The sequence below is a fragment of the Myodes glareolus genome, chromosome X, assembly GCF_982192425.1.
Source record: "Myodes glareolus chromosome X, mMyoGla1.1, whole genome shotgun sequence".
In the NCBI taxonomy this organism is placed as follows: Eukaryota; Metazoa; Chordata; class Mammalia; order Rodentia; family Cricetidae; genus Myodes; species Myodes glareolus.
In genome coordinates, this window is record NC_142053.1 from 35,371,854 (window position 1) to 35,392,360 (window position 20,507).

The 20,507-nt window shown below is 35.0% G+C and overlaps 1 non-coding gene across 1 annotated transcript; it reads left to right on the forward strand.

Moving 5' to 3' along the window:
- Positions 1–6,468: 6,468 nt before the first annotated feature.
- Positions 6,469–6,571, forward strand: LOC125403731 (U6 spliceosomal RNA). Its single transcript, XR_007233033.1, has one exon. It is a non-coding gene; the product is annotated as a U6 spliceosomal RNA (small nuclear RNA).
- The last annotated feature ends 13,936 nt before the right edge of the window (positions 6,572–20,507 follow it).

The window sequence follows — 20,507 nt, forward strand, 5'->3', positions numbered from 1 at the left end:
GCAGTATGAGAGGAATGTATTCATATATTCAAGTTCATAATGAGACAAAATAGCGTGAAGAATATTTTTAATTTTAAAACATAAAAACAAATTAAAGTAATACATTAAAATTAATATAAACATCTCAAAGATTTCTTTTCTAATTCCCCAATTCTTGTAATATTAGACACACTTGAGTGTGAAAGAAATATTGCACAATGGGAGTGAAAATCCAGTCATGGTAAAAGGAAAATTATGTAGAATATATACTGCATAAAGCATTGTTTCAGATAATAAATTATTCCATTGAATGGAATTTTATAAGGAATGTTTTGGAAATGCAACATGATACATTATTGGGAAAGTCAAATCATTATATTAGCAATTATTAAAATTTCAAAGTTTTTTAATTTTTAAATAGAACTACTAATGCAATGTCATTATAAATATACAGTCACTGGAAAATGGAAAAGAAACGAGTCATCGAATAATGCACCAGTTATAGGTCTTTCCATGGACTTTTCACTATGCATAAACAAAACTGGCTGACTATAAATAAATAAACTTCTTGGTGCAATTGTTCTCTTTACTTAGTGGCACAAATCATGAATTACTCTTTCACTGAATGGTGAGGATCGATAGCATTGATGCGCATCATATAGCACCAGAAAGAAATTTAAATGGTGAAGGCAGTCACCTATTTTAGAATGGGAAAATAGTGTTTTGAGATTGTCAAGGAACACTCTTTGAAAAAAAATGTATTTCATGACAGAAGTACTATTAAAATAGTAATTAACACATAATCTGTTTCAAATATAATTTGTGGTTTGGATAATTTAGCTTAATAATCTCAATTTTATAGTCACATTTTCAAATATCTTATAGAAAGTTTTCTTAACTCAGTAAGATTTTCTTATAAGGATATTTATAATTTCACATTATCTAGAATGTGATGAGGCACCACCATTCTGAAGTTCAAAGAGAGTGTTTCTTTCCAAATTCCTAAGTTATAATTTTGTGAGGATAGATGATGACAGTTAAGGGTTATCTATAAACAGAGTTTTGATAGTTTTTAATTTTAATTCTTCCTTATCCATATATGTGTATTGGGATATCACATGACATTTTCTTCAAATATGAGTACCTGAAAAGCAAAACAAAACAAAATAAAACAACAACAACAACAAAAAGCAGTGATTGGGTCACATATGAATATGCTGATTTTATCTGTATCTATTCATTTGTGGAGTGAAAAAAATCATATTTGGAAGCTCAGTTATCATATTTGAAGAAAGTTGCACAAAGAACTTTAAAAAATTAGAGGCTATGGATATAGTGGAGAAGGCCTTGAACTTTTCACAGTGCAGTGTGGCTTGCACTCTCTGAGAATTGGATAGGGGTGGGGTGGGAGGTTATGTGGAGGGAGTGCAGGGAAAGGAGGGAGCACAGTAGCTTGAATTGGTATGTATAGTGAAAATGGATAGTTTGTTTTCTTTTTTAACAAATATATATATATACATATATATGTGTGTGTGTATATATATACATATGAAAAATTAGAGGCTAAAAATTTTTGCTCATCAAGGTATTCTTATAAAGAAATTACAAAATGAACTGGAGTGTTTTAAGGAGTGACAATGGAGAATGGATGTGGATACAATCAAGATACATTGTATGAAATTGAATTGAAGATTGAATAAATAAATATGTTTCTAAAAGACAATATATTGAATATACTAGAGAAGAAACTATTCATTAGTCACTTATTATAGGTATTTGATCAGTTTTAAGTCTTTTTACTAAACATTATTCATGGCAAAAACTTCTCTAAGACTTAGAGCAACATAATTATATAAATACAAATATATATTTGAAGACATTTATATATTGCCACTACTGCTGTTGGTTGTGATTTTACTCTGGTATCTAGGCATCTGAGATAGGTCTAGGTGCTGATTTCTGGATCTGTTGAGCAGGTGTTTTGTTCCTTGTTTTCTATTTCCTCTCTGGATTTTCAGAGTGTGATAGCTGTGTGTTGGCTGTTTTCCTGGCTTGCACAGTTGGTGTGTTCACAAGAAATGACTGCTGGTTTTGGTGGCTGAGATTCTGGGATAAGCTGGGGGAAGAAACATTGGAGTAGGTCTTTGTGATGTATTGGGTTTGGGATCAGAGAGAAACAGGAGACCACAGCAGGTTTTCTGCTGGAGAGCTGAGAATGAGACTGGGGGAAATTATATCTCAGGAACAGTAGGAGAGATATAAGGTATGGGTCCACCACTAACTTATTTCTTGCCTAGGAGGAACAATCCTAGGAGTAGCAGAGAGTGCCTTCTGGGGTTAGGGGTTGGGATAAAACTACCAATTTGAGGGAGGGAAAATAGGAGGACATGGTCTGTGGAAATTCACAAACCGTCCAGGCTGTTGTTAAGACAAAAGTTTGCTCTCCCCAGACTGACAGTGGGGGCCCCACAAACTCCTAACAACTTATTAAATATAGAGAAGTCAAACTGGTGCCTACATGATACCTTCACTCATGTTTCATGTTTCTTTGGTGTGCAAGGTACTCTGTAGTCTACTTAAGGAGAAATGTAGTCACCAATCCAGCCACAAAACCTCTGACTTTGTCCTGCAATTTGTTCTGCCTGTGAAATATGCTAGACCATTGTGGCCCAGAGCTCATGGGAATAGCCAGCTAATGTCTGATTTGACTAAGGACACACTCCACTCCACCAGAAGGAACCCATGACACTACTTAGGTAACCAAGAAGCAGAGATTAGATAGCCCAGAATCCTGGAGTAAAAAAGTCACTACTTGTCTAAAATTTAAAAAAAAAGTATCAATAAAATGACTTCCTAATGGTATTCTGCTATACACAATGATCATCTGAGTTTCTTCCTCTGTAAATAGGTGGCAACAGATGTAGAGATCCACAGAAAGAAATTATGGGAAGAGGGCGTCTAAATGAGAGATCTTCACACTGTCTCTCCCATCAAAGCTGAAGGAATTTTGAGGGAGATTGGAAAGATTGTAAGAACCAGAGAGGATGGAGGACACCATAAGGACAAGGCCCTCTAAATCAACTGAGCAAACCTCATATGCGCTCACAGAGACTGAAGCAGCAAGCCTCAGGCCTAGATGGATCTTCACCAGGTCCTCTATTCATATATTACAGCTGTTAGCCTAGTATTTTTATTTGACTTCTGGGTGTGAGCACAAGTGCGTCCCTGGTTCTTGTGCCTGCTCTTGGTACTCTTTTCCTCTAATTGGGTTGCCATGCCCAACTTCAATATTATAGTGTTGCTTCATCTTCTTATATTTTATCATGTCTTGTTTGGTTGTTACCTTTTAGAAATCCATTCATTTCTAGTGAGCGATAGACTGTAGATCTGGAGAGGAGAGGAGCTGTGGACGATCTTACAGGAGTAGAGGGAGGGTAAACTATAATTAGAATATATTGTGTGAGAAAAGAATCTACTTTCAATAAAAGGGAAAAAAGTAGTGGGGGAACAAGGATGTTTAGAAGCCAGTTTGCCATTATATACACTTAACCAAAGATTAGTAGATCCCTTTATGTAGCCCTAAGACCTCCCTAACCATGGAGTTGTGTTGAAGTTTAGAATAAAGAAAGTGAACTTCTCCTATGGAGCGGATCTCAAATCAAATCACTGTGTGGATTTTTTTTAATTCACCCAATGCCATGCACTAATAGTCTCATCTTGTTTAGTGTTTTGTTGTTGTTGTATCTCAGCAAGATAAGACTATTATTAATATTTATTTCTCTTTCAACATCCTGCATATCACCTACAAACATGAAAAACAACCATCATTAAAGAAGTCTCCCACTATTTCTGACTTGACTTTCTATATTATACAATCAAAGTTTATAGTTTCTTTTCTATCTCACAGTTACTGTCTATGTATTTGTCAGATGTGTCAGCCTCTATTATGCCAAGATCCACTCATTCCATCCACAATATCTTCATTGCATTCATCATGAAGGCATGTTGAATTTTTTTCAATGGCTTTTTGTCATCTATTGAGATAATTTGTGACTCTTATTGTTGAGGTCATTCATGTGATAAATATGGTTATTGATATTTTTATAATTTTTGTATCTATATCTGGTACTGTTATTACTGCAATTCTGGATCCATAAAATACTTTGGAAGTGTTTCTTCATTTTTTTGTTTTATAACACAAATATAGAAGCATTGGTTTTAGTTCTTCTTTAAAGAACAGAAAGAATTCTTCAGTGAGACCATATAGTTCTGAGCATGTTTTAGTTCTGAAAATTTTAGTTATTGCCAAAATTATATTGCTTTTTGGAACATTATTTAACTTTTTTAGGGCACCTTGGTTTAATTTTAGTAGGTCATATGTACCCAGGATTTGATACATTTCCTTTAGAATTTCTGATTTGATAGAACACAAATAATTAAAGTATGTCTTTATGACTTTCTGAATTTTTAAGGTCTGTCTTCTCTTTTAATTTTGCTTAAATTTGCTAAAGTATGTTAATCATTTTTATTTTTCCAAAGAATCAAAAATTATTTTGTTGCTATGTGGTGTATATCAGTCCTGATGTAATTATTTCTTTTTGTCTCCTTCTTTTGGATTTATTTGCTCTTGCTTATCCAGGACTTTAAAATATATCATTGACATATATATTTGAAGGATCTATGACTTTGAATATGTTGTTTTCAATTTCATTCAGTTCTAAGAAATTTTTAATTTTCTCATTGAGTTCTTCAATGACTCCTTCATTTAATAGTGCATTTGTTCAATATGTATATTTCTGTAAGTTCTTATCATGTATTTAACATTATTTCACTGTGGTCATTTAGAATACAAAGTTACTCCATTTTTTCCAAAATAATTAAGACTTGTTTTGTGTCCTAATATGTGATTTATTCCTGAATAAATCTTATGTACTGCTGAGAAGAATTTTTTATTCTGCAGTATTTGGGTGGAATACTCTATAAGTAACTGTTAAGTCCATTTGATCTATGGTGTCTTTTGTCTCCACCATTTCTGTATACTTTAGATAATGTATCTCTTGAAAGTAGGTTCTTGAAGCAATCTTCTTTTACTGAGTTAGAATTAACTGGAGATTTATATCTAGTAGTGTTTGCATCATGAAATTGGAGATATATGTTTTCAGGTCATAAGGTCATACATACTTAGAATTGCAATGCATTTGTCTGCATGTATTGGTTTCCTAATGAGTTTTATTTGCCCCTTTTTGTTTCTCTGGCTTATTTTAATTTGCAATTTTCAAATATTAAAATAGTGGTGTATGCTTGTTTCTTAGTTTTACTGGTTTTGAATACCTCTGTCTATCCATGCTTCCTAAAATAGTGTTTATCAATCAGAGTGTAGTATAATCTTTTGGAGGATAGTGAAAATAAAAAAGAAAATATTTTATTTGCATATCTGGTCTGCTACTTTGTTTTTTTTCTGATTGGGAATTAAGACCATTAACAGTCACTGTATAATAGAAAAATGGGACTTAATTCCTGTCATTTTATTTATTTTGCACTAATTGATGCATTAGTAACTCCTTTTCTTCTCAAGTGTATGGGTTTTGTTTTGTTTTCTTTCTTTTCTTTCTTTTTTTTTGAGACAGTGTTTCTCGCTTTGAAGTCTGTCCTGAAACAAGTTCTTGTAGACCAGGCTGGCCTCAGTCCACCTGCCTCCACCTACTGAGTGCTGGGATTAAAGGCATGTGCCACAACCACCCAGATGCTTCTCAAATGTTTTAATATCATATACTATTTCTCTATACAGTTTTTAGTGCATTTATCTTTCTCATCTTTCTCTTCAACCAACAATGTTCTTTTCAGTATCCTCTAGTGTTGAGTTACTTGTCATAAATTCCTTTAGCCTGTTTTGATTTTGGAAAATATTTCATATTTCCTTCGATTTTGAAAGATAATTTTTGAATAAAGTAGTTTTGATAGATAACTATAGAATTTCACTACTAGAAGTATTTGTTTCCCAGATCTTCTAGCCTTTTCCATTGAAAAATCAACAGTATAATAAATCAGTCTTTTATGTGATTTATTACTTTTATTTTACAGCTTTTGGTACCATTTCTTTATTCTGTACATTTGACTTATTTGACTTCTCTTATATAATTGACATGGTTGTTTATTTTCTGATCCTATGTATTATGTATTTTGTGCCTCTCATCCTTTGATGAGCACCACTTTCTTTATATTTAGGAAACTTTCTTTTATTATTCTACCACATAAATATATATATACATATGTTTAAAACACACACATACACGCATATACATATATATATATATATTACTTTATTGATGGGGCTATACTTTTATTAAACATAATTCACACATTTTATCTTTTTTGTGTCCAAAGTATTTCACTATTCTATTTATGATTGTATTTTTATTTATATTTTCTTGGATGAAATGATTCATTACCTATATATCAAATGACTGCTTAATCCAAAAAATCCTCTTCTCACTTCAGCAGCTCATATAGTAAAATTGAAACCACACAGAGAAGATTAGCAAGGCCCCTGTGCAAAGATGACAGGCAAATTCGTGAAGCATTCCATATTTTTAATTAACAACTTTTTGTCATTAATATCTATTAATATCAATGGACTCAATTCACCTATAAAAAGACAGAGGCTAAGAGAATGGATACAATAACAGCATCCAGCCTTCTGCTGTATAAAAGAAACACGCCTCAATCTCAAAGACAGACATTGCCTCAGAGTAAAGGGTTGGGTAAAAAATTTCCAATCAAATGGACCTAAGATACAAGCAGGAGTAAGTTATCCCAATTTCTAACAAAAGAGATTTAAAACTAAAATCAATCAGAAGAAATGGAAAAGGACACTTTATACTCATAACAGGAACAATTCATCAAGATGAAGTATCAGTCATGAACATCTATGACCCTAATACAAGAGCACCCATATATGTATAAGAAACATTACTTTCATAATGTTACTTTCATAATGCAACTTTTTCCTACATCTTCTGGATTTGGGTGTGAGAGCAGGGAAGTATAGATCTTAATTAAGGGAGCCATTTTAGGGTTGTCAAGAGACTGGACTCTAGAGGGGTTCCCAGGTGTCCAAGGAGATGTCCCCAGCTTGTTCCTTGAGCAGCTGAGGAGAGGGCGCCTGAACTGGCCTTATCCTATAGCCACACTGATCAATATCTTGCATATCACCATAGAATCCTCCTCTGGCGATGGATGGAGTTAGAGACAGAGTCCAACACTGGAGCACCAGACTGAGTTCCCAAGGTCCTTATTAGGAACAGAAGGAGGGAGAACATGAGCAAGGAAGTTAAAACCTCAAGGGGTGCGTCCACCTACTGTGATGGTGGGGCTGATCTAATGGGAGCTCACCAAGGCCAGCTGGAATGGGACTGATGGAGCATGTGAACAAACTGCACTTTCTGAATGTGGCTGACAAGGAGGGCTGACTGAGAAGTCAAAGACAATGGCACTGGGTTTTGATTCTAATGCATGGACTGGCTTTGTGGGAGTCTAGTCGGTTTGGATGCTCACCTTCCTAGAACCGGACTGAGTGGGGAGGACCTTGGACTTCCCACAGGGCAGGGAACCCTGACTGCTCTTTGGACTGGAGAGGGAGGGGGAGGGGGAATGGGGGAGGAAAGGGAAAATGGGAGGAGGGGAAAATTTTTAATAATAATAATAATAATAATAATAATAATAATAATAATAAATTATATACAAAAAAGAAACATTACTAAATCAAATCTCACATCAAACCTGACACACTAGGGTATTTCTTTGACTTTTAAATAAATGATTATATTGGTAATTTACAAACAAACTTATTTTCAAATATTTCATTCTCATTGTTCAAACTAAGTTAAGATTACCAAACTATATTAATTTATATTTCAATATGTATTATATTGGGGATGGAAAGATGGCTCAGCAGTTAAAAAAGCATACTGCTCTTATGGAGAACCTGAGTTCAGTTCACAGCACCCTCACCAGTTGTCTCAAAATCTCCTGTAACTCTACAAATTATGAAGCTATGACTTTTGTAAATAAATGCACTCATGTGTATGTTAACATAATTAAAATAAGAAGCCTTTAAAATTCATGTTTTGATATTCACATACAGCTAAAAGCAATTAATTAAAAATGAAATATTGAAGAAATTCAAGGAACAATTTATTGCTATAAATCAAGTAGCTCACAGACATATGTCCTTTATTTCTAACATTTCACAAATATAATACATGTAATAAAAATTATTTCAAAATTTATTGCAAACAAATACTATCTTTAAGTATATTATATGTGATTTCAGGGTAGATTTGGGCCTGTCCATCATAGAAGACAGAAAATAATAGTGTATTTTAATTTAAAACACCTTTGCATTCATAGAAAAAATATTTTATGTACTGAATAAAGAGGCTAAATTTAGGTAGGTTGTGGTTCTTCGCATCATAATAAAAGACAAGGACACTATCTAAGAAAATTTTAGTAGTGAATTATATTTATATAATATAACATATTATATAAATATTATATAAATATAATGTATTATATAAATATTTTATATAATATAAATATTATATAAAATATATTAACTAGTGGTTATATTTATAACATTTGTATGCATTTTAATCTCCACATTCAAATTATAAATGCACTATATTTTGTAAGAAATCTAGTGTCTCTAATCACCATTCTTGGAGTGAAAAAATGAATGGAGAGAAACAAAACACGAAACTAGAAAATATGATAAAAAATGACGAAGGCATATTCCACAGAGAGAGAGAAAGCAGTCAAAACCATACATATGAACTGTTGGAAATTTCAGAACTTAAGTGAAAAAAAAGGTGTTATGGCTTCTATAAACATTTTCAGGGCAAAAAGAAACTTAAAGATAATTAAGAAAACTAGAAAGCTGTTATACAGGCTGATAATTATTAAGTAACTTCCTCATCAGTTGCTAATATGTTTAACTTTAAAGAATTGTATCTGAAAACTAAGCTAGACACCTTTTCTCATGCTCAGAAATATAGTATAGGCTAGATAGACATTGAGAAGACACACATGGAGTGTGTTAAGCATAACTAGAGGTCTAGAACATGAGAACTGAATTTTAATAACATAAATCACATGAATTGGCAGAGATGAAGCGTTTAGTAAATTCAGATATAAAATGGATTATTCAAATACAATGGAGAAGTCAAGGCCCAGATCACTGCCAAGGGTCATGACTGTGTCTGTGACCCTGAAGTGGCCAGGGTCTGAGTTCATGTCCATAGTTCCTGTTACCACCAAGGGCTCTGGTCAGTCACCTGAGAACATGTTGTTGTTTGAGGACCATACTACTACCAAGGCCAGGGAGCCAAGCTTCTGAGGGTCATGCCTGGGCCCATGGTTCCACTACAGCTGGGGTCCGTGATAATATACATAGTCTGTGTTAATACAGGGGGGTCATTGGAACCATGTTGTACTGAGCTAGCCCTGTCCTTCACTGGCCCTAGATAGTTGGCTCAGTCCCTTGTTGATACTGCAGTAGTAGAACTAGAAGTGTCCCTAAGGGGAGAACTGGCCCCTACATTTGGGAAAGATGGCCCCACTCCTCATCACAGGTAAAATCTTCACCTGGGCAGCACACTAGAGCTGTCCCTCTTTGGGGGATGCAGGTGAGACAACCCTAAAAGCATGAAAGTAGGAGAGCTGAATTTACTCCCTACGGGTCTGCCATGGGGTGACATGGATGAGGCAAATATACTTTTCCCTTTTCACTCAGGATCACAAGATTGGGAAAGCTAGCCCTGAGCTTCACCAGCAGCAGCACACAAAGAGATTGGGTTCTGCACCCTGTCTGGGCAGCACACTAAAGCTGACGCTGTTGTGGGGATGCAAGTGAGCCAGCTCTCAGAGCATGAGAGTAGCAGAGTTAACTCTGGTCCCCTCATCTGCCATGTGGTGACAGGGGTGAAGGAAAGATGCCTTCAATACCACCCAACTCACGAATCCCTCAATACCTGCAGCAAATGAGAGAGCTGACCCAAGGGTCGAAGAGTGAAAGAACCATTCCAGGCCCTCGCCAGCTGCAGCACACAAGAAAGTGGTCCTTGCACCCTGCCTGGGAAGCACACTAGAGCTGACCATGTTGGCCAGGTTGCAGGTGAGCCAGCCCTGAGTGCTTGAGAACAAGAGAGCTGACACTACCTTGTAACTGGAGATTTCTTTCCTGCCCATCAGTTATCCAATAACCTCTCTGAGGCTTAATATTAATTATAAACTATATGACCTGCTAGCTCAGGCTTATTATTAACTAGCTCTAACCACTTATAATAAAATAGAAAGCCATTTCTATTATTCAATATTTAACCATGAGGTTTGTGGCTTGCTTTCCCAGAGGCTGCTGGCATCTTTCTCTTCTCTTTCCCTGTATCTTTTCTTGTATTTCACACAAGGCTCTATTATACCTGCCTGTTAGCGAAATCAGCTTCTTTATTAACCAATGGCAATAAAACATATTTGCAGCATACAGAATGGCATGTCACATCACACCCTCCAATGCTCCTTACAGCAATCAAGAGAGAGGGCCCTGCACCTCCCCTGGGAAAAAACAGTAGAGGTGGCCTTGGCAGTATGAGTGTGGGTGAGTGGATCTGAGGATCTGAGAACAGAAGAAATGGTACTGTTCCTTAATGTAGGCTACATTGAGTAAGTTAGCCAAGGCAGTGCTGGAAAGATCCACCTGCGTGGAGATGATGATATACAGCTGACAGACTGACAAATCCAGGTACCACCCAGGCCCCAGAACCCTCGCTGTAAGTTGGCATATGCCAACATCTTCCTCCTCTATGAACTATAAGAGCATGTGAAGGGGATGAACCTACAGATCTAAAACCCAAGAATTTCTAAGACACAGGACAACAAAAGGATATCCAAAATGAGCTTCAGCAAGAATTTCAGCATCATTGCTATAGCAGAAGTCAGAGGCCTTCAGCCAAAACCATTACTCCAATGACTCATGGCAATGAACAGTTACTTGCAAGTAAAGATGCGTGGACTAAAGGGCAAAACGTGTAACTCAACAGGCAACACTACAGCTTCCATGATGAGATTCTTCTTCTTTTTTTTGTTTTGTTTGTAATATTTGATGTTTGGCTTTACTTTTAAATTTAGTTTCATTTTGGTGGGGGCAGAGGGAGAAAACAAGGGAATGGGAATATAAGTGGGATCAGAATGCATGATGAGAAATAAAAAAGAATCAAAAGTTAAATTATTTTAAAAAGAAAGAAGTTATGCTGGAGGTATTTTTGCAAAGTAGTAGAAAAGTCATACAACCTCTATATTTCATATTTGAAGTTACTTTAAATACTAACAACCAAATATGATAAGTTCAATGATATGTTAAAGCATTTTTACATGATGATATTTTCATTCATTCATACCTTAATTAAAAATTCTATATAGAAAATAATCTGATGGGCAGATGTAGATGATACAAGGTTTACTACACTGATGAATATCTTGCATATCACCATAGAATTTTTATCTGCCGATGGATGGAGATAGAGATAGAGACCCACATTGGAGCACTGGACTGAGCTCCCAAGGTTCAAATGAGGAGCAGAAGGAGGGAGAACATGAGCAAGGAAGTCAGGACCATGAGGGGCGTGCCCCCCCCAACTGAGACGGTGGGACTGATCTAATGGGAGCTCAACAAGGTCAGCTGGACTGGGACTGATGGAGCATGTGATCAAACCGCACTCTCTGAATGTGGCTGTCAATGAAGGTTGACTGAGAAGCCAAAGACAATGGCAATGGGTTTTGATTCTACTGCATGGACTGGCTTTGTGGGAAACTAGTTTGTTTGGATGCTCACCTTCATAGACCTGGATGGAGAGGGGAGGACCTTGAACTTCCCACAGGGCAGGGAACCCTGACTGCTCTTAGGACTGGAGAGGGAGGGGGAGTAGGGGAAGGAGAGGGAAAAGGGAGGTGGGGAGTAAGTGGAAATTTTTAATAAATAAATAAATATTAAAAAACTGAAATTTTTATTCATGTCTGATGAAAGAAGACAGGTAAAAGCAATATATAGTAAGCCGACAGCTAACATCAAATTGAACGGAGAGAAACTCAAAGCCTTTCCACTAAAATCAGGAACACGACAAGGCTGTCCACTCTCTCCGTACCTCTTCAATATAGTGCTTGAAGTTCTAGCAATAGCAATAAGACAACATAAGGAGATCACGGGGATTCAAATTGGAAAGGATGAAGTGAAACTTTCGTTATTTGCTGACGATATGATAGTGTACATAAGTGACCCCAAAAACTCTACCAAAGAACTTCTACAGCTGATAAACACCTTTAGTAACGTGGCAGGATACAAGATCAACTCCAAAAAATCAGTGGCCCTCCTACACACAAGGGATAAAGAAGCAGAGAGGGAAATCAGAGAAACATCACCTTTCACAATAGCCACAAATAGCATAAAATATCTTGGGGTTACTCTAACCAAGGAAGTGAAAGACCTATTTGACAAGAACTTTAAGTCTTTGAAGATAGAAACTGAGGAGGATACCAGAAAATGGAGAGAACTCCCCTGCTCTTGGATTGGGAGAATCAACATAGTAAAAATGGCAATTCTACGAAAAGCAATCTATAGATTCAATGCAATTCCCATCAAAATCCCACCAAACTTCTTCACAGACCTTGAGAGAACAATAATCAAGTTTATATGGCAAAACAAAAAACCCAGGATAGCCCAAACAATCTTATACAATAAAGGAACTTCAGGAGGCGTTACCATCCCTGACTTCAAACTCTATTACAGAGCTACAGTATTGAAAACAGCTTGGTATTGGCATAAAAACAGAGAAATTGACCTTTGGAATCGAATAGAAGACCCGGATATTAACCCACAAACCTATGAGCACCTAATTTTTGACAAGGGAGCTAAAGGTATACAATGGAAGAAGGAAAGCGTCTTTAACAAATGGTGCTGGCATAACTGGATGTCAGCCTGTAGAAGGATGAAAGTAGATCCATATCTATCATCATGCACAAAACTCAAGTCCAAATGGATTAAAGACATCAACATTAATCCATCCACTTTGAACCTGATAGAAGAGAAAGTGGGAAGTAATCTACAAGATATAGACACAGGAGGCCTCTTCCTAAGTAGGACCCCAGTAGCACAGACAATAAGAGAAACAATGAATAAATGGGATCTACTGAAACTGAGAAGCTTCTGTAAAGCAAAGGACACTGTCAGTAAGACAAAAAGGCTGCCTTCTGACTGGGAGAAGATTTTCACCAACCCCTCATCAGACAAAGGTCTGATCTCCAAAATATACAAAGAACTCAAGAAACTAGACACTAAAACTCTAATTAACCCAATTAAAAAATGGGGTACTGAACAGAGAATTCACAACAGATGAACTTCGAATGGCCAGAAGACACTTAAGGTTGTGCTCAACCTCCTTAGCGATCAGGGAAATGCAAATCAAAACCACTTTGAGATACCATCTTTCACCTGTCAGAATAGCTAAAGTCAAAAACACCAATGATAGCCTATGCTGGAGAGGATGTGGAATGAGGGGAACTCTCATCCATTGTTCGTGGGAATGCAAACTTGTGCAGCCACTGTGGAAATCAGTGTGGCGGTTTCTCAGAAAACTGGGAGTCAACCTCCCTCAGGACCCAGCAATTCCACTCTTGAGAATATACCCTAGAGATTCCCTAACATACTACAAAAGCATCTGATCAACTATGTTCATAGCAGCACTATTTGTAATAGCCAGAACCTGGAACAGCCGAGGTGCCCCTCAATAGAAGAATGGTTAAAAAAGGTGTGAAACATATACACATTAGAGTTTTACTCAGCGGTAAAAAACAATGACATCTTGAATTTTGCATGCAAATGGATAGAAATAGAAAATGCTTTACTGAGTGAGGTAAGCCAGACCCAAAAAGAGGAACACGGTATGTATTCACTCAAAAGTGGATTCTAACCATAATTAAAGGTCTTTGAGCCTATTATTCGCGATCCTAGAGAAGCTAAATAAGAAGATGAACCTGATGAAGATTATTTAGCTATCCGCCAGGAGGTAGGAAATAGTCAAGAGTCCCAGGTAACCTCGGGTGCATGGGGTGGGGGTGGGAGGGTTGTTGGAAGAGGAGAGGGTTAGAGAGAAGGGAGTAGGGGAGGAATGGGGAAAGCTTGGTTGACCGGGGTGGGGGGGGAGGGAGGAAGGATGAATATGGTATCAGGGAAGAATATATTTCAACTAAGGGAGTCATTTTAGGGTTTACAGGAGACTTGATTATATATGGGATCCCAGGTCCAAGGAGAGATCCCCAGATTGTTCTCTGTACAGAGGAGAGGGTGCCTGAACCGGCCTTGGCCCATAACCATACTGATGAAGATTTTGCTTATCACCATAGATCCTTCATCCGACGATGGATGGTGATACAGACGGAGACCCACATTGGTGCACCGGACTGAGCCCCCCAAGGTCCAAATGAGGGGCAGAAGGAGGAAGAACATGAAAAAGGAAATAAGGACCGCGAGGGATGCTATCACCCACTGATACAAGGGGACGGATCTAATGAGAATTTACCAAGGCCAGTTGGACTGCGACTGAACGAGGAAGTGATCCAATCAGATTCTCTGAATGTGGCCGGATTCTCTGAATGTGGCTGGCCCGGAGTCTTTCTGAAAAGCCATTGACAATGACACTGGGACTTGTTTCCTCTGCATATACTGGATTTTGGGGATCCAGTCTGTTTGGATACTCACCTTCCTTGACCTGGAGGGAGGGGGGAGGAACTTGAACTTCCCACAGGGCAGGAAACCCTGACTGCCCTTAGGGACGAAGAGGGAGGAGGAGAGGGAATGGGGGGAGTGGGAGGGTGTTGGGAAGAGGGGCGTAAATGGAAACTTTTATAATTTAATAAAATTACTTTCAAAATAAATAAATAAATAAATAAATAAATAAATAAATAGATATATAGCATGCCAGGAATTTCTGTAGCATGGGAGACAGACACAGAATCCTCTCATGGGCTTTCATTTAATAGAAGAATCATTAGCTTTTACTGCTGGATGTTATGAAAGTATACTTTAATAAGTGATATCACACATGGGCATTGTCTTAGAATATATTGTCTTAGTGCCTTGTGTAATGCCTAAAACCATATGCTGTTGGTTATCATGAGGATGTGCTGCTAAGTGGGATAATGAGCATTACAAACTTGATATATTTTTAATGTCAAAACAAAGATAACACAGTAGCATAGATGTCATAACAAACAGATATTATATATTCTTATTCTTTTTGAATCTTTGTTTGCAGAAATCTTAAACACAATTAATCTGTGTATTTCTTGTATATGTGGCAGTGAATATATTTAATCCATAGGCTTTCTTCTCTTTCAGCAAAGCATCTAAGGAATTTTTTGGTTTAAAAAGTGGAAGAGACAATGATACAGGTTGTTGTTCATGAATCACCTCCAGTTTAAATGAAGCCATTCTGCTAGCATTTCAAGCATCAGTGTACCCATTAGCATTTCCATGTAATTATGTGCAATATCTAGATACAAATTGCTTTGTTTAAGCTTATACTCAGACATGACTTACTACATGTCAGGGAGTCCATAACTCTTCTATTTAAAACACACAAAAATCTATTTTCATTAACAAGAGCCTTAGTGTCCACTGCAATGGAAAATACAAAGTCTCTATATGGAAAAAAAACTTCCACTTATTTACTTATTTTTAATATAGAATAGGAAGGAATATCACTAGCGTGAAGAAAAGAAAGGCCAACACACAGTATATATGTATGTATGTGTATACACATACATAATATTCATTATTTTTCAAAATATGGATAAGAATAATGAAAGGTCATTTAAACAGATTATTCAAACAGATCGTGACAATGACAGCATTTGAGGGTTTACTTAAAAACAACAATTGTTTAAAAAATTATTATATTCTATAGTGATCAAGAGGCCTTTTAATTGTCAAATAGTCATGTTACTATGCGTATGTTCGTGCTTTTTTTCTTATGAATATGAAGAGAAAACCATAGATATAAAAGGACTGATTTTTCTGTATTCTGTAAATATTTTAGACATATTGTAGACAACTAAGTGAGAAAACTCATTTATATAATTTACATACTTTACCAAGTCACCAGACAAAAATGACAACCTTTATCTATTGACTTGGTGGAGTATGCAAATTAGAAGTATTTTGGAAACTAGCTGTGTTGATTTTCTCCATAAGATTTTAAAGTTATTTCCTGTTTACAAATCTGATTATGAACCATTACACACAGACCTTTGAAAATAGTGTCGTTTATGTGTCATAGCCTTTAGCTGTAGAATGCAATATTTCTCTTCACTGAAGATTGTAAGAATTATGATCTAGTTTTAAATTAGACTCTGATAAAATTTGTTATTTAGTTTATGGCAACTCCAAAATACCTAAGAAATACTGACATGTGTACAGTATGTATATAAATAATATATATTTAACAAAGTTTCACTTCTCTGTAAAATTTTCATTATTATTACTAAATTACAGTTATTTAATATCACTGACCTTACAACAGTTTACTCATTCACTAATATTTTCTACTTATTGTACTGTATTGTAGTAATGATCATAATGGTATAAAAACATTTAGAATAGATTAAATGCCATATACTATGTACTCTTTGATGTGTATATGGACTTTTAAAAGTGAATTTCTTTACTAAGGTATGATTTGTTGAACAGACTTTAATTTTAATTAGTAGATCGAAATAACAATTTCCAGTTTATTAATCCATTAACCTTTCTAGCACATATTCCTTACCTGACAGGTACCAAGTAGATAAAACACTTAGTATAATCTTGATTTTTGGGGGGATAGCTGATTCAAAGTACATAATAATACAACATTGAAATATACTGATATAATATAGGTACTATACTCTTCTTTCAACAAATATAATATAGCACAAAATGTATAGATTTAAATCTTTCATAGTAAGCTAGATGTAGCTCCTTCAAACTATATGCAGTTTACATTGAATAAAATATACTATATATTGGAAAAAGTATTTGAGGTCATAAGTGAGATTGTTTTGAGTACAAAAAATTGATAAGTTAAAAAATTGACAGAATATTCAAACAGTAGAGGGAAATGTCAGAAAGAAGATAGATAGTATAGTATATGGTATGATAGATGCAAAAGTATGTTAGCATAAAATGTTTTAATGTCTATGCATATATTTGAATCTTAGTATATCTATGCATTTGTCCAAATGCATGATAGCACTGTGGGTCTTCACAGACAAACAGCTGGTTGCCCTTAAATCCTGTCGCCCTATTTCATACACTTTGTGTTATGAATTTATCGAAATGTTCTCTCACAAACTTATTTATTACTTGGATAAAAGAAATTATATTTTAGAATATAAAATTTTCTTTTAATAATAAAAAATTATTGATAAGGGTATCATTATATAATTTTTATATTATCTTTATATACTTTTCAATATTTTCAAAAAACAGTGGAATATTTTATAAACTGTGATTTTTGGTTATATTCAAGACAGTGTTTCTCTGTGTAGACCTGTCTGTCCTGGATCTAGCTCTTGTAGATTAGGCTGACCTCAAACTCATAGAGATCTGCCTGCCTCTGCCTCTTGAATGCTGGGATTAAAGGAACATGCCACCACTGCCAGTCTTATTTTTTTTGAATAAGTAAAAATATATTCACTCATAAAATATGTAAAACTTGAAATATATATCTAATATTTTGAGCAAATTTGTGTAAGAAACAAGAACATTCACATGATGTACATGAAGATTGTGCTCCTTCTGATTTTGTCAGTGTTTTCCCTAAACTACACTTCTGCTCTGTTACTGAATTTTACACTTTGTAAGCCATATCCTGAAAATTCAGGCTGTGACACTTATGATGTCACTAAGGTCTCAGATTGATATCTTGGCTTATTTTCACCCATGAGTACAACTTCTTGCAAGAGCAACACCTAAATAATGCTTGCTCCTAAGTCAATTATTTGAAAATAGAACCCATAATGTGAGATTTACTATGTTACTTTTAACTTTGTAGTGAATTGAAGTGTTTGTAGCATCTGTAAAATTGACTGATAGTTTCTCATATTGCCAGCAGTTCTACAGAGAATAAGACTTTTATGTTCTGAAATGCAGCAAGGTCAAATAACTACAAAAGGTAAACTGGAAATGCTACTTCCGATTTTGCAGAAATACTGAAAGCATGTTATACAAATGCTTTGCTTCAAAGAAGCAAACATATGTGAGGAGAAGGAAAATGTTGGCAGAAAAAGAGAAAGATAAGAACACACTTATACACTATATCCTGGTTTGAATAAATGAATATATGCAAATGAATTGAGATAACCTAAGTGATAATATCTTTTGATATTTTATTTTTGGAAAAAAAGCATTATTTTATAAGTTTATTTATGGCAGGGGTAAAAATATGTTGCCATATATAAGAAGCAATTACACAAGATTGTACTAGTCCAAAATGGTTGATTATTTAATTTTCTTTTTTTCATTTAATAGAATTGAATCTGAACTGCCAAATTTGCATGAGAAAGTACTTGATGTAGAATTGGAGTTTAAATTCTTCCTCCTTTTAACATCATTTTTAAGTAACTGAACTTTTATCCCATGAATAACTGGTAAATGGCACCATTTCTTCCACTAAGAATCAGAGAAGTAAGCCCTGTATGGACTTCTCTCTACTACAATAAATATTTTTTCTATTGTAGTATTGCTTCTTATTAGCATGCTTCCCACAATTATTTCATATGGGTTTATTACTATTTTGAAAATAAATTGTCGAATCTATTCCCCTAAGAATGTAATTTCAAAAATCATCACCCACTTTCTCTCTATTCTTTTCAAGAGTTCTTAAGTTCGGCGATAACTACTCTTTTGTAATATTCTTAATTTCATCAGGTAGACATATGTTATATTGTGTGAGGTAATTGTTGATAGACAAATTTGTCCATTTATTTGATTCTGATTCCCATGGTATTACAATAATTGCATTGCACATTAGTTAGATTCAAGATAGGCCTGTGGGCTCCTCTACTGAGAATTTTAATTAAATTTGTTCTAAATTAAAACAGTCTTTGCTGCAACGTTTGTCAGACCTACTTTGAAGGCAGGCTTGGAACATAGAAGGCAATCTATGATCAGCTGAAGTACAACAGGAATCAAGAACTAAGCAGTAAATGATATGATTCATTGAGAAGTTATTTATGACACACATTATACCTGGAATTATGATAATGAACAAGTAGGGACATGGGAGGATTATGGGATATTATATAACATCAGGGCAAAAAATTGTCAGTGTTCTTATGCAATTATATGCTTCCCTTGCAAACAAATCAACATTGCAAGAAAAAAAAATAAACATATCACAAATAATTGAATTATACTATATTGTCAAAGTTTGATTCTGTTTTAAGCCTTAAACACACGCTTATTTATAAAATAATTATCTGTGAACTTCTCATCATTTGTTGACACAGTTTCATAGCAGATTTCTTTGTATAGTTCTAAGATTTCATGTTTTCTTTTTCTATGCTTGGCTCTGTAAAGTTTTTCTTAAAGTGAAACCTATTACTTAAATTTTAGTAATATATGAATGAATAATAAGGGTTAATTTATTACGTTTTCTGAAAAGTATGTATTCAGATAATATAAAAGTTCTCTTATCTTTATCTAAAATTATGAATTCCGAAAGTTTTATATTTTTTGACCTATATTCTATTTGGAATATCCTGTCCTGGCTATAGATCAATCATTTTTATACTAGCATCTTATACCTTCAAATAAAGTTTACCTGATTTATATGAAATAATATATCATACTTTTATTTTATGTGTAAAATGTTTGTATCAGAAAATAGAAAAAGCAATAATAAATTAATTTTAAGGCAATTCATGGGAACACAATAAGAAAAAATTGCATATCTCCAGTGACCACACACTGTGATTTCAGCACTAAGAACAATAAAATAATGATACTTTTTCTTTAAATAACAAGATGAGAGCAAGACAAAACTAAATGAACCAAGTTTCCAATGAGCTACTTATGTTGATCAAACATTTTAAAAATACTTTCAAACTAGTTTATTTATGTCCCAGTCCTATCTTATTTTTATCTCACATCTTCCATCTAGTCTTACTATTTATACTAGATTAGGATGTAGGGGTATGTAATTTTATGTAGACAAAATCATAGAAGTTGTCCCCTTTACCTCAGTTATACTAGAGATAAAATACTAGACAGACATTTTGTGGAAAGCCTTTTCTCCCAGATACATTCTTGGCCATTCTGGATTAAATGGAAATGTCGATGAAATAAAAGGTCCAAATTATTTTTCACACTCCCTTCTCTACATTGAACCTTGATTCTAAACTTCAAACAATAGATTATTGCACGTAAAAGTTAATCTGGGTAA